This window comes from Mixophyes fleayi (assembly GCF_038048845.1).
Source record: "Mixophyes fleayi isolate aMixFle1 chromosome 3 unlocalized genomic scaffold, aMixFle1.hap1 SUPER_3_unloc_1, whole genome shotgun sequence".
Taxonomy (NCBI): Eukaryota; Metazoa; Chordata; class Amphibia; order Anura; family Limnodynastidae; genus Mixophyes; species Mixophyes fleayi.
Genome location: NW_027445885.1, coordinates 235,001 through 245,000, shown reverse-complemented (window position 1 = coordinate 245,000; position 10,000 = coordinate 235,001). Strand labels below are relative to the sequence as shown.

At 45.7% G+C, this 10,000-nt stretch overlaps 8 non-coding genes and 37 pseudogenes across 8 annotated transcripts; all 45 read right to left on the bottom strand.

Annotated features, from left to right (window-relative positions):
* Nucleotides 1-74: 74 nt before the first annotated feature.
* On the bottom strand, nt 75-193 carry LOC142109951 (5S ribosomal RNA; annotated as a pseudogene).
* An 81-nt stretch (nt 194-274) lies between these two features.
* On the bottom strand, nt 275-393 carry LOC142110308 (5S ribosomal RNA; annotated as a pseudogene).
* Nucleotides 394-474: 81 nt separating this feature from the next.
* Nucleotides 475-593, bottom strand: LOC142110268 (5S ribosomal RNA; annotated as a pseudogene).
* A 79-nt stretch (nt 594-672) lies between these two features.
* Nucleotides 673-791, bottom strand: LOC142110142 (5S ribosomal RNA; annotated as a pseudogene).
* An 81-nt stretch (nt 792-872) lies between these two features.
* LOC142110552 (5S ribosomal RNA) lies at nt 873-981 on the bottom strand (annotated as a pseudogene).
* An 80-nt stretch (nt 982-1,061) lies between these two features.
* On the bottom strand, nt 1,062-1,180 carry LOC142109986 (5S ribosomal RNA; annotated as a pseudogene).
* Nucleotides 1,181-1,419: 239 nt separating this feature from the next.
* Nucleotides 1,420-1,538, bottom strand: LOC142110225 (5S ribosomal RNA; annotated as a pseudogene).
* Nucleotides 1,539-1,620: 82 nt separating this feature from the next.
* On the bottom strand, nt 1,621-1,729 carry LOC142110585 (5S ribosomal RNA; annotated as a pseudogene).
* Nucleotides 1,730-1,810: 81 nt separating this feature from the next.
* LOC142110344 (5S ribosomal RNA) lies at nt 1,811-1,929 on the bottom strand (annotated as a pseudogene).
* Nucleotides 1,930-2,009: 80 nt separating this feature from the next.
* Nucleotides 2,010-2,128, bottom strand: LOC142109871 (5S ribosomal RNA; annotated as a pseudogene).
* Nucleotides 2,129-2,207: 79 nt separating this feature from the next.
* On the bottom strand, nt 2,208-2,326 carry LOC142111009 (5S ribosomal RNA; annotated as a pseudogene).
* An 82-nt stretch (nt 2,327-2,408) lies between these two features.
* On the bottom strand, nt 2,409-2,517 carry LOC142110584 (5S ribosomal RNA; annotated as a pseudogene).
* Nucleotides 2,518-2,598: 81 nt separating this feature from the next.
* LOC142110100 (5S ribosomal RNA) lies at nt 2,599-2,717 on the bottom strand. Its single transcript, XR_012680483.1, has one exon. It is a non-coding gene; the product is annotated as a 5S ribosomal RNA (ribosomal RNA).
* An 80-nt stretch (nt 2,718-2,797) lies between these two features.
* LOC142109996 (5S ribosomal RNA) lies at nt 2,798-2,916 on the bottom strand (annotated as a pseudogene).
* An 83-nt stretch (nt 2,917-2,999) lies between these two features.
* On the bottom strand, nt 3,000-3,118 carry LOC142110110 (5S ribosomal RNA; annotated as a pseudogene).
* Nucleotides 3,119-3,357: 239 nt separating this feature from the next.
* LOC142109940 (5S ribosomal RNA) lies at nt 3,358-3,476 on the bottom strand (annotated as a pseudogene).
* An 81-nt stretch (nt 3,477-3,557) lies between these two features.
* LOC142110409 (5S ribosomal RNA) lies at nt 3,558-3,676 on the bottom strand (annotated as a pseudogene).
* Nucleotides 3,677-3,757: 81 nt separating this feature from the next.
* On the bottom strand, nt 3,758-3,876 carry LOC142109700 (5S ribosomal RNA; annotated as a pseudogene).
* Nucleotides 3,877-3,958: 82 nt separating this feature from the next.
* Nucleotides 3,959-4,077, bottom strand: LOC142110517 (5S ribosomal RNA; annotated as a pseudogene).
* An 81-nt stretch (nt 4,078-4,158) lies between these two features.
* Nucleotides 4,159-4,277, bottom strand: LOC142110267 (5S ribosomal RNA; annotated as a pseudogene).
* A 79-nt stretch (nt 4,278-4,356) lies between these two features.
* On the bottom strand, nt 4,357-4,475 carry LOC142110188 (5S ribosomal RNA; annotated as a pseudogene).
* A 270-nt stretch (nt 4,476-4,745) lies between these two features.
* On the bottom strand, nt 4,746-4,864 carry LOC142109985 (5S ribosomal RNA; annotated as a pseudogene).
* Nucleotides 4,865-5,103: 239 nt separating this feature from the next.
* On the bottom strand, nt 5,104-5,222 carry LOC142110224 (5S ribosomal RNA; annotated as a pseudogene).
* An 82-nt stretch (nt 5,223-5,304) lies between these two features.
* On the bottom strand, nt 5,305-5,413 carry LOC142110583 (5S ribosomal RNA; annotated as a pseudogene).
* Nucleotides 5,414-5,494: 81 nt separating this feature from the next.
* LOC142110343 (5S ribosomal RNA) lies at nt 5,495-5,613 on the bottom strand (annotated as a pseudogene).
* An 80-nt stretch (nt 5,614-5,693) lies between these two features.
* Nucleotides 5,694-5,812, bottom strand: LOC142110988 (5S ribosomal RNA). Its single transcript, XR_012680914.1, has one exon. It is a non-coding gene; the product is annotated as a 5S ribosomal RNA (ribosomal RNA).
* A 79-nt stretch (nt 5,813-5,891) lies between these two features.
* LOC142110923 (5S ribosomal RNA) lies at nt 5,892-6,010 on the bottom strand. The gene has a single exon (XR_012680852.1). It is a non-coding gene; the product is annotated as a 5S ribosomal RNA (ribosomal RNA).
* A 79-nt stretch (nt 6,011-6,089) lies between these two features.
* On the bottom strand, nt 6,090-6,208 carry LOC142110500 (5S ribosomal RNA; annotated as a pseudogene).
* An 82-nt stretch (nt 6,209-6,290) lies between these two features.
* LOC142110519 (5S ribosomal RNA) lies at nt 6,291-6,409 on the bottom strand (annotated as a pseudogene).
* A 78-nt stretch (nt 6,410-6,487) lies between these two features.
* Nucleotides 6,488-6,606, bottom strand: LOC142110083 (5S ribosomal RNA; annotated as a pseudogene).
* Nucleotides 6,607-6,687: 81 nt separating this feature from the next.
* LOC142110922 (5S ribosomal RNA) lies at nt 6,688-6,806 on the bottom strand. The gene has a single exon (XR_012680851.1). It is a non-coding gene; the product is annotated as a 5S ribosomal RNA (ribosomal RNA).
* Nucleotides 6,807-6,885: 79 nt separating this feature from the next.
* Nucleotides 6,886-7,004, bottom strand: LOC142110498 (5S ribosomal RNA; annotated as a pseudogene).
* An 82-nt stretch (nt 7,005-7,086) lies between these two features.
* Nucleotides 7,087-7,205, bottom strand: LOC142110518 (5S ribosomal RNA; annotated as a pseudogene).
* Nucleotides 7,206-7,283: 78 nt separating this feature from the next.
* LOC142110080 (5S ribosomal RNA) lies at nt 7,284-7,402 on the bottom strand (annotated as a pseudogene).
* Nucleotides 7,403-7,483: 81 nt separating this feature from the next.
* LOC142109896 (5S ribosomal RNA) lies at nt 7,484-7,602 on the bottom strand (annotated as a pseudogene).
* A 79-nt stretch (nt 7,603-7,681) lies between these two features.
* On the bottom strand, nt 7,682-7,800 carry LOC142110647 (5S ribosomal RNA). The gene has a single exon (XR_012680587.1). It is a non-coding gene; the product is annotated as a 5S ribosomal RNA (ribosomal RNA).
* An 81-nt stretch (nt 7,801-7,881) lies between these two features.
* Nucleotides 7,882-8,000, bottom strand: LOC142110957 (5S ribosomal RNA). The gene has a single exon (XR_012680885.1). It is a non-coding gene; the product is annotated as a 5S ribosomal RNA (ribosomal RNA).
* An 82-nt stretch (nt 8,001-8,082) lies between these two features.
* On the bottom strand, nt 8,083-8,201 carry LOC142110756 (5S ribosomal RNA). Its single transcript, XR_012680693.1, has one exon. It is a non-coding gene; the product is annotated as a 5S ribosomal RNA (ribosomal RNA).
* A 239-nt stretch (nt 8,202-8,440) lies between these two features.
* On the bottom strand, nt 8,441-8,559 carry LOC142109918 (5S ribosomal RNA; annotated as a pseudogene).
* An 81-nt stretch (nt 8,560-8,640) lies between these two features.
* Nucleotides 8,641-8,759, bottom strand: LOC142110420 (5S ribosomal RNA; annotated as a pseudogene).
* Nucleotides 8,760-8,839: 80 nt separating this feature from the next.
* LOC142111001 (5S ribosomal RNA) lies at nt 8,840-8,958 on the bottom strand. The gene has a single exon (XR_012680926.1). It is a non-coding gene; the product is annotated as a 5S ribosomal RNA (ribosomal RNA).
* An 81-nt stretch (nt 8,959-9,039) lies between these two features.
* On the bottom strand, nt 9,040-9,158 carry LOC142110319 (5S ribosomal RNA; annotated as a pseudogene).
* Nucleotides 9,159-9,238: 80 nt separating this feature from the next.
* On the bottom strand, nt 9,239-9,357 carry LOC142110399 (5S ribosomal RNA; annotated as a pseudogene).
* Nucleotides 9,358-9,435: 78 nt separating this feature from the next.
* On the bottom strand, nt 9,436-9,556 carry LOC142110591 (5S ribosomal RNA; annotated as a pseudogene).
* Nucleotides 9,557-9,637: 81 nt separating this feature from the next.
* On the bottom strand, nt 9,638-9,756 carry LOC142109901 (5S ribosomal RNA; annotated as a pseudogene).
* Between the last annotated feature and the right edge of the window lie 244 nt (nt 9,757-10,000).

The window sequence follows — 10,000 nt, the reverse complement described above, 5'->3', positions numbered from 1 at the left end:
TTAGTATTGACCTACATCTCTTATAATCTCAAAACCAGCATTGAAGGAAGCCGGAACAAGAGAGAAAAAAAAAAGGCCTACAGCACCTGGTATTCCCAGGTTGTCTCCCATCCAAGTACTAACCAGTCCCGGCCCTGCTTAGCTTCCAAGATCAGATGAGATTGGGCTTGTTCAGGGTGGTGTGGCTGTAGGTATTGTTTTCCTATTGACCTACATCTCTTATACATCTAAAAACAAGCATTGAAGGAAGATGGAACAAGAGAGAAAAAAAAAAAGCCTATAGCACCTGTTATTCCCAGGTGGTCTCCCATTTAAGTACTAACCAGGCCTAGCCCTGCTTAGCTTGCAAGATCAGACGAGATTGGGCTTGTTCAGGGTGGTGTGGCTGTAGGTGTTGGTTTCCTATTGACCTACATCTCTTATATATCTCAAAACCAGCATTGAAGGAAGCCGGAACAAGAGAGAAAAAAAAAAGGCCTACAGCACCTGGTATTCCCAGGTGGTCTCCCATCAAAGTACTAACCAGGTCCGGCCCTGCTTAACTTCCAAGATCAAACGAGATTGGGCTTGTTCAGAGATGTGTATCTGTAGGTATTGGTTTAGTATTGACCTACATCTCTTATAATCTCAAAACCAGCATTGAAGGAAGCCGGAACAAGAGAGAAAAAAAAAGGCCTACAGCACCTGGTATTCCCAGGTTGTCTCCCATCCAAGTACTAACCAGTCCCGGCCCTGATTAGCTTCCAAGATCAGATGAGATTGGGCTTGTTCAGGGTGGTGTGGCTGTAGGTATTGTTTTAATATTGACCTACATCTCTTATACATCTAGAAACCAGCATTGAAGGAAGCCGGAACAAGAGAGAAGAAAAAAAGGCCTACAGCACCTGGTATTCCCAGGTGGTCTCCCATCCAAGTACTAACCAGGCCTGGCTCTGCTTAGCTTCCAAGATCAGGCTTGTTCAGGGTGGTGTGGCTGTAGGTATTGGTTTCCTATTGACCTACATCTCTTATACATCTCAAAACCAGCATTGAAGGAGGCCGGAACAAGAGAGAAAAAAAAAAGCCTACAGCACCTGGTATTTCCAGGTGGTCACCCATCCAAGTACTAACCAGGCCCGGCACTGCTTATCTTTCAAGATCAGACGAGATTGGGCTTGTCCAGGGTGGTGTGGCTGTAGGTATTGGTTTGCTAATAACCTACATCACTTATACATTTTAAAACCAGCATTGAAGGAAGCCAGAACAAGAGAGAAAAAAAAAAGTACTAACCAGGCCCGGACCTGCTTAGCTTTCAAGATCAGACGAGATTGGGCTTGTTCAGGGTGGTGTGGCTGTAGGTATTGGTTTCCTATTGACCTACATCTCTTATACATCTCAAAACCAGCATTGAAGGAGGCCGGAACAAGAGAGAAAAAAAAAAGCCTACAGCACCTGGTATTCCCAGGTGGTCTCCCATCCAAGTACTAACCAGGCCTGGCCCTGCTTAGCTTCCAAGATCAAACGAGATTGGGCTTCTTTAGAGATGTGTAGCTGTAGGTTTTGGTTTCCTATTGACCTACATCTCTTATACATCTCAAAACCAGCATTGAAGGAAGTCGGAACAAGAGAGAAAAAAAAAAGGGCCTACAGCACCTGGTATTCCCAGGTGGTCTCGCATCCAAGTACTAACCAGGCCCGGCTCTGCTTAGCTTCCAAGATCAGGCTTGTTCAGGGTGGTGTGGCTGTAGGTATTGGTTTCCTATTGACCTACATCTCTTATACATCTAAAAACAAGCATTGAAGGAAGCCGGAACAAGAGAGAAAAAAAAAAAGCCTACAGCACCTAGTATTCCCAGGTGGTCTCCCATCCAAGTACTAACCAGGCCTGGCCCTGCTTAGCTTCCAAGATCAAACGAGATTGGGCTTCTTTAGAGATGTGTAGCTGTAGGTTTTGGTTTCCTATTGACCTACATCTCTTATAATCTCAAAACCAGCTTTGAAGGAAGCCGGAACAAGAGAGAAAAAAAAAAGGCCTACAGCACCTGGTATTCCCAGGTTGTCTCCCATCCAAGTACTAACCAGGCCCGGACCTGCTTAGCTTCCAAGATCAGATGAGATTGGGCTTGTTCAGGGTGGTGTGGCTGTAGGTATTGGTTTCTTATTGACCTACATCTCTTATACATCTAGAAACCAGCATTGAAGGAAGCCGGAACAAGAGAGAAAAAAAAAGCCTACAGCACCTGGTATTTCCAGGTGGTCTCCCATCCAAGTACTAACCAGGCCCAGCCCTGCTTAGCTTCCAAGATCAGACGAGATTGGGCTTGTTCAGTGTGGTGTGGCTGTAGGTATTGGTTTCCTATTGACCTACATCTCTTATACATCTCAAAACCAGCATTGAAGGAAGTCGGAACAAGAGAGAAAAAAAAAAGGGCCTACAGCACCTGGTATTCCCAGGTGGTCTCGCATCCAAGTACTAACCAGGCCCGGCTCTGCTTAGCTTCCAAGATCAGGCTTGTTCAGGGTGGTGTGGCTGTAGGTATTGGTTTCCTATTGACCTACATCTCTTATACATCTAAAAACCAGCATTGAAGGAAGCCGGAACAAGAGAGAAGAAAAAAAGGCCTACAGCACCTGGTATTCCCAGGTGGTCTCCCATCCAAGTACTAACCAGGCCCGTCCCTGCTTAGCTTCCAAGATCAGACGAGATTGGGCTTGTTCAGGGTGGTGTGGCTGTAGGTATTGTTTCTTATTGACCTACATCTCTTATACATCTAGAAACCAGCATTGAAGGAAGCCGGAACAAGAGAGAAGAAAAAAAGGCCTACAGCACCTGGTATTCCCAGGTGGTCTCCCATCCACGTACTAACCAGGCCCGGCTCTGCTTAGCTTCCAAGATCAGACAAGATTGGGCTTGTTCAGGGCGGTGTGGCTGTAGGTATTGGTTTCCTATTGACCTACAACTCTTATACATCTAAAAACAAGCATTGAAGGAAGCCGGAACAAGAGAGAAAGAAAAAAAAAGCCTACAGCACCTGGTATTCCCAGGTGGTCTCCCATCCAAGTACTAACCAGGCCTGGCTCTGCTTAGCTTCCAAGATCAGACGAGATTGGGCTTGTCCAGGGTGGTGTGGCTTTAGGTATTGGTTTCCTAATGATCTACATCACTTATACATTTTAAAACCAGCATTGAAGGAAGCCAGAACAAGAGAGAAAAAAAAAAGTACTAACCAGACCTGGACCTGCTTAGCTTTCAAGATCAGATGAGATTGGGCTTGTTCAGGGTGGTGTGGCTGTAGGTATTGGTTTCCTATTGACCTACATCTCTTATACATCTCAAAACCAGCATTGAAGGAGGCCGGAACAAGAGAGAAAAAAAAAAGCCTACAGCACCTGGTATTTCCAGGTGGTCTCCCATGCAAGTACTAACCAGGCCCAGCCCTGCTTAGCTTCCAAGATTAGACGAGATTGGGCTTGTTCAGGGTGGTGTGGCTGTAGGTATTGTTTTCCTATTGACCTACATCTCTTATACATCTAAAAACAAGCATTGAAGGAAGATGGAACAAGAGAGAAAAAAAAAAAGCCTATAGCACCTGTTATTCCAAGGTGGTCTCCCATTTAAGTACTAACCAGGCCTAGCCCTGCTTAGCTTGCAAGATCAGACGAGATTGGGCTTGTTCAGGGTGGTGTGGCTGTAGGTGTTGGTTTCCTATTGACCTACATCTCTTATATATCTCAAAACCAGCATTGAAGGAAGCCGGAACAAGAGAGAAAAAAAAAAGGCCTACAGCACCTGGTATTCCCAGGTGGTCTCCCATCCAAGTACTAACCAGGCCTGGCCCTGCTTAGCTTCCAAGATCAGACGAGATTGGGCTTGTTCAGGGTGGTGTGGTTGTAGGTATTGGTTGCCTATTGACTTACATCTCTTATACATCTCAAAACCAGCATTGAAGGAAGCCGGAACAAGAGAGATAAAAAAAAAGGCCTACAGCAGCTGGTATTGCCAGGTGGTCTCCCATCCAAGTACTAACCAGGCCCGGCCCTGCTTAGCTTCCAAGATCAGATGAGATTTGGCTTGTTTAGGGTAGTGGGGCTGTAGGTATTGGTTTCCTATTGACCTACATCTCTTATACATCTCAAAACCAGCATTGAAGGAAGCCGGAACAAGAGAGAAAAAAAAAAGGCCTACAGCACCTGGTATTCCCAGGTGGTCTCCCATCAAAGTACTAACCAGGTCCGGCCCTGCTTAACTTCCAAGATCAAACGAGATTGGGCTTGTTCAGAGATGTGTATCTGTAGGTATTGGTTTAGTATTGACCTACATCTCTTATAATCTCAAAACCAGCATTGAAGGAAGCCGGAACAAGAGAGAAAAAAAAAGGCCTACAGCACCTGGTATTCCCAGGTTGTCTCCCATCCAAGTACTAACCAGTCCTGGCCCTGCTTAGCTTCCAAGATCAGATGAGATTGGGCTTGTTCAGGGTGGTGTGGCTGTAGGTATTGTTTTAATATTGACCTACATCTCTTATACATCTAGAAACCAGCATTGAAGGAAGCCGGAACAAGAGAGAAGAAAAAAAGGCATACAGCACCTGGTATTCCCAGGTGGTCTCCCATCCAAGTACTAACCAGGCCTGGCTCTGCTTAGCTTCCAAGATCAGGCTTGTTCAGGGTGGTGTGGCTGTAGGTATTGGTTTCCTATTGACCTACATCTCTTATACATCTCAAAACCAGCATTGAAGGAGGCCGGAACAAGAGAGAAAAAAAAAAGCCTACAGCACCTGGTATTTCCAGGTGGTCACCCATCCAAGTACTAACCAGGCCCGGCACTGCTTATCTTTCAAGATCAGACGAGATTGGGCTTGTCCAGGGTGGTGTGGCTGTAGGTATTGGTTTTCTAATAACCTACATCACTTATACATTTTAAAACCAGCATTGAAGGAAGCCAGAACAAGAGAGAAAAAAAAAAGTACTAACCAGGCCCGGACCTGCTTAGCTTTCAAGATCAGACGAGATTGGGCTTGTTCAGGGTGGTGTGGCTGTAGGTATTGGTTTCCTATTGACCTACATCTCTTATACATCTCAAAACCAGCATTGAAGGAGGCCGGAACAAGAGAGAAAAAAAAAAGCCTACAGCACCTGGTATTCCCAGGTGGTCTCCCATCCAAGTACTAACCAGGCCTGGCCCTGCTTAGCTTCCAAGATCAAACGAGATTGGGCTTCTTTAGAGATGTGTAGCTGTAGGTTTTGGTTTCCTATTGACCTACATCTCTTATACATCTCAAAACCAGCATTGAAGGAAGTCGGAACAAGAGAGAAAAAAAAAAGGGCCTACAGCACCTGGTATTCCCAGGTGGTCTCGCATCCAAGTACTAACCAGGCCCGGCTCTGCTTAGCTTCCAAGATCAGGCTTGTTCAGGGTGGTGTGGCTGTAGGTATTGGTTTCCTATTGACCTACATCTCTTATACATCTAAAAACAAGCATTGAAGGAAGCCGGAACAAGAGAGAAAAAAAAAAAGCCTACAGCACCTAGTATTCCCAGGTGGTCTCCCATCCAAGTACTAACCAGGCCTGGCCCTGCTTAGCTTCCAAGATCAAACGAGATTGGGCTTCTTTAGAGATGTGTAGCTGTAGGTTTTGGTTTCCTATTGACCTACATCTCTTATAATCTCAAAACCAGCATTGAAGGAAGCCGGAACAAGAGAGAAGAAAAAAAGGCCTACAGCACCTGGTATTCCCAGGTGGTCTCCCATCCAAGTACTAACCAGGCCCGGCTCTGCTTAGCTTCCAAGATCAGACGAGATTGGGCTTGTTCAGGGTGGTGGGGCTGTAGGTATTGGTTTCTTATTGACCTACATCTCTTATACATCTCAAAACCAGCATTGAAGGAGCCCGGAACAAGTGAGAAAAAAAAAGCCTACAGCACCTGTTATTTCCAGGTGGTCTCCCATCCAAGTACTAACCAGGCCCAGCCCTGCTTAGCTTCCAAGATCAGACGAGATTGGGCTTGTTCAGGGTGGTGTGGCTGTAGGTATTGTTTTCCTATTGACCTACATCTCTTATACATCTAAAAACAAGCATTGAAGGAAGCCGGAACAAGAGAGAAAAAAAAAGCCTATAGCACCTGTTATTCAAAGGTGGTCTCCCATCCAAGTACTAACCAGGCCCAGCCCTGCTTATCTTTCAAGATCAGACGAGATTGTGCTTGTTCAAGGTGGAGTGGTTGTAGGTATTCGTTTACTATTGACCTACATCTCTTATACATCTCAAAACCAGCATTGAAGGAAGCCGGAACAAGAGAGATAAAAAAAAAGGCCTACAGCAGCTGGTATTGCCAGGTGGTCTCCCATCCAAGTACTAACCAGGCCCAGCCCTGCTTAGCTTCCAAGATCAAACGAGATTGGGATTGTTCAGAGATGTGTAGCTGTTGGTAATGGTTTTGTATTGACCTACATCTCTTATAATCTCAAAACCAGCATTGCAGGAAGCCGGAACAAGAGAGAAAAAAAAGGCCTACAGCACCTTGTATTCCCAGGTGGTCTCCCATCCAAGTACTAACCAGGCCTGGCCCTGCTTAGCTTCAAAGATCAGATGAGATTGGGCTTGTTCAGGGTGGTGTGGCTGTAGGTATTGTTTTCCTATTGACCTACATCTCTTATACATCTAGAAACCAGCATTGAAGGAAGCCGGAACAAGAGAGAAGAAAAAAAAGCCTACAGCACCTGTTATTTCCAGGTGGTCTCCCATCCAAGTACTAACCAGGCCCAGCCCTGCTTAGCTTCCAAGATCAGACGAGATTGGGCTTGTTCAGGGTGGTGTGGCTGTAGGTATTGTTTTCCTATTGACCTACATCTCTTATACATCTAAAAACAAGCATTGAAGGAAGCCGGAACAAGAGAGAAAAAAAAAGCCTATAGCACCTGTTATTCAAAGGTGGTCTCCCATCCAAGTACTAACCAGGCCCAGCCCTGCTTATCTTTCAAGATCAGACGAGATTGTGCTTGTTCAAGGTGGAGTGGTTGTAGGTATTCGTTTACTATTGACCTACATCTCTTATACATCTCAAAACCAGCATTGAAGGAAGCCGGAACAAGAGAGATAAAAAAAAAGGCCTACAGCAGCTGGTATTGCCAGGTGGTCTCCCATCCAAGTACTAACCAGGCCCAGCCCTGCTTAGCTTCCAAGATCAAACGAGATTGGGATTGTTCAGAGATGTGTAGCTGTTGGTAATGGTTTTGTATTGACCTACATCTCTTATAATCTCAAAACCAGCATTGCAGGAAGCCGGAACAAGAGAGAAAAAAAAGGCCTACAGCACCTTGTATTCCCAGGTGGTCTCCCATCCAAGTACTAACCAGGCCTGGCCCTGCTTAGCTTCAAAGATCAGATGAGATTGGGCTTGTTCAGGGTGGTGTGGCTGTAGGTATTGTTTTCCTATTGACCTACATCTCTTATACATCTAGAAACCAGCATTGAAGGAAGCCGGAACAAGAGAGAAGAAAAAAAGGCCTACAGCACCTGGTATTCCCAGGTGGTCTCCCATCCAAGTACTAACCAGGCCCGGCTCTGCTTAGCTTCCAAGATCAAACGAGATTGGGCTTGTTCAGAGATGTGTAGCTGTAGGTATTGGTTTTGTATTGACCTACATCTCTTATAATCTCAAAACCAGCATTGAAGGAAGCCGGAACAAGAGAGAAAAAAAAAGGCCTACAGCACCTGGTATTCCCAGGTGGTCTCCCATCCAAGTACTAACCAGGCCTGGCCCTGCTTAGCTTCCAAGATCAGATGAGATTGGGCTTGTTCAGGGTGGTGTGGCTGTAGGTATTTTTTTCCTATTGACCTACATCTCTTATACATCTAGAAACCAGCATTGAAGGAAGCCGGAACATGAGAGAAGAAAAAAAGGCCTACAGCACCTAGTATTCCCAGGTGGTCTCCCATCCAAGTACTAACCAGGCCCGGCTCTGCTTAGCTTCCAAGATCAGACGAGATTGGGCTTGTTCAGGGTGGTGTGGCTGTAGGTATTGGTTTCCTATTGACCTACATCTCTTATACATCTAAAAACAAGCATTGAAGGAAGCCGGAACAAGAGAGAAAAAAAAAAAGGCCTACAGCACCTGGTATTCCCAGGGGGTCTCCCATCCAAGTACTAACCAGGCCCAGCCCTGCTTAGCTTCCAAGATCAGACGAGATTGGGCTTGTCCAGGGTGGTGTGGCTGTAGGTATTGGTTTCCTAATGACCTACATCACTTATACATTTTAAAACCAGCATTGAAGGAAGCCAGAACAAGAGAGAAAAAAAAAAGTACTAACCAGGCCCGGACCTGCTTACCTTTCAAGATCAGACGAGATTGGGCTTGTTCAGGGTGGTGTGGCTGTAGGTATTGGTTTCCTATTGACCTACATCTCTTATACATATCAAAACCAGTATTGAAGGAGGCCAGAACAAGAGAGAAAAAAAAAAGCCTACAGCACCTGATATTTCCAGGTGGTCTCCCATCCAAATACTAACCAGGCCCAGCCCTGCTTAGCTTCCAAAATCAGACAAGATTGGGCTTGTCCAGGGTGGTGTGGCTGTAGGTATTGGTTTTCTATTGACTTACATCTCTTATACATCTAAAAACCAGCATTGAAGGAAGCCGGAACAAGAGAGAAAAAAAAAAAGCCTACAGCACCTGGTATTCCCAGGTGGTCTCCCATCCAAGTACTAACCAGGCCTGGCCCTGCTTAGCTTCCAAGATCAGACGACATTGGGCTTGTTTAGAGATGTGTAGCTGTAGGTTTTGGTTTCCTATTGACCTACATCTCTTATTATCTCAAAACCAGCATTGAAGGAAGCCGGAACAAGAGAGAAATAAAAAAGGCCTACAGCACCTGGTATTCCCAGGTGGTCTCCCATCCAAGTACTAACCAGGCCCATCCCTGCTTAGCTTCCAAGATCAGACGAGATTGGGCTTGTTCAGGGTGGTGTGGCTGTAGGTATTGTTTTCCTATTGACCTACATCTCTTATACATCTAGAAACCAGCATTGAAGGAAGCCGGAACAAGAGAGAAGAAAAAAAGGCCTACAGCACCTGGTATTAACAGGTGGTCTCCCATCCAAGTATTAACCAGGCCCGGCTCTGCTTAGCTTCCAAGATCAGACGAGATTGGGCTTGTTCAGGGTGGTGTGGCTGTAGTTATTGGTTTCCTATTGACCTACATCTCTTATACATCTCAAAACCAGCATTGAAGGAGGCCGGAACAAGAGAGAAAAAAAAAAGCCTACAGCACCTGGTATTTCCAGGTGGTCTCCCATCCAAGTACTAACCAGGCCCAGCCCTGCTTATCTTCCAAGATCAGACGAGATTGGGCTTGTTTAGAGATGTGCAGCTGTAGGTTTTGGTTTCCTATTGACCTACATCTCTTATTATCTCAAAACCAGCATTGAAGGAAGCCGGAACAAGAGAGAAAAAAAAAGGCCACAGCACCTGGTATTCCCAGGTGGTCTCCCATCCAACTACTAACCAGGCCTGTCCCTGCTTAGCTTCCAAGATCAGACGAGAATATGGGATTGTTCAGGGTGGTGTGGCTGTATGTATTGTTTCCCTATTGACCTACATCTCTTATACATCTAGAAACCAGCATTGAAGGAAGCCGGAACAAGAGAGAAGATAAAAAGGCCTACAGAACCTGGTATTCCCAGGTGGTCTCCCATCCAAGTACTAACCATGCCCGTCCCTGCTTAGCTTCCAAGATCAGACGAGATTGGGCTTGTTCAGGGTGGTGTGGCTGTAGGTATTGGTTTCCTATTGACCTACATCTCTTATACATCTCAAAACCAGCTTTGAAGGAAGTCGGAACAAGAGAGAAAAAAAAAAGGGCCTACAGCACCTGGTATCCCGAGGTGGTCTCGCATCCAAGTACTAACCAGGCCTGGCCCTGCTTAGCTTCCAAGATCAGACGAGATTGGCTTGTTCAGGGTGGAGGGGCTGTAGGTATTGGTTTCCTATTGACCTACATCTCTTATACATCTCAAAACCA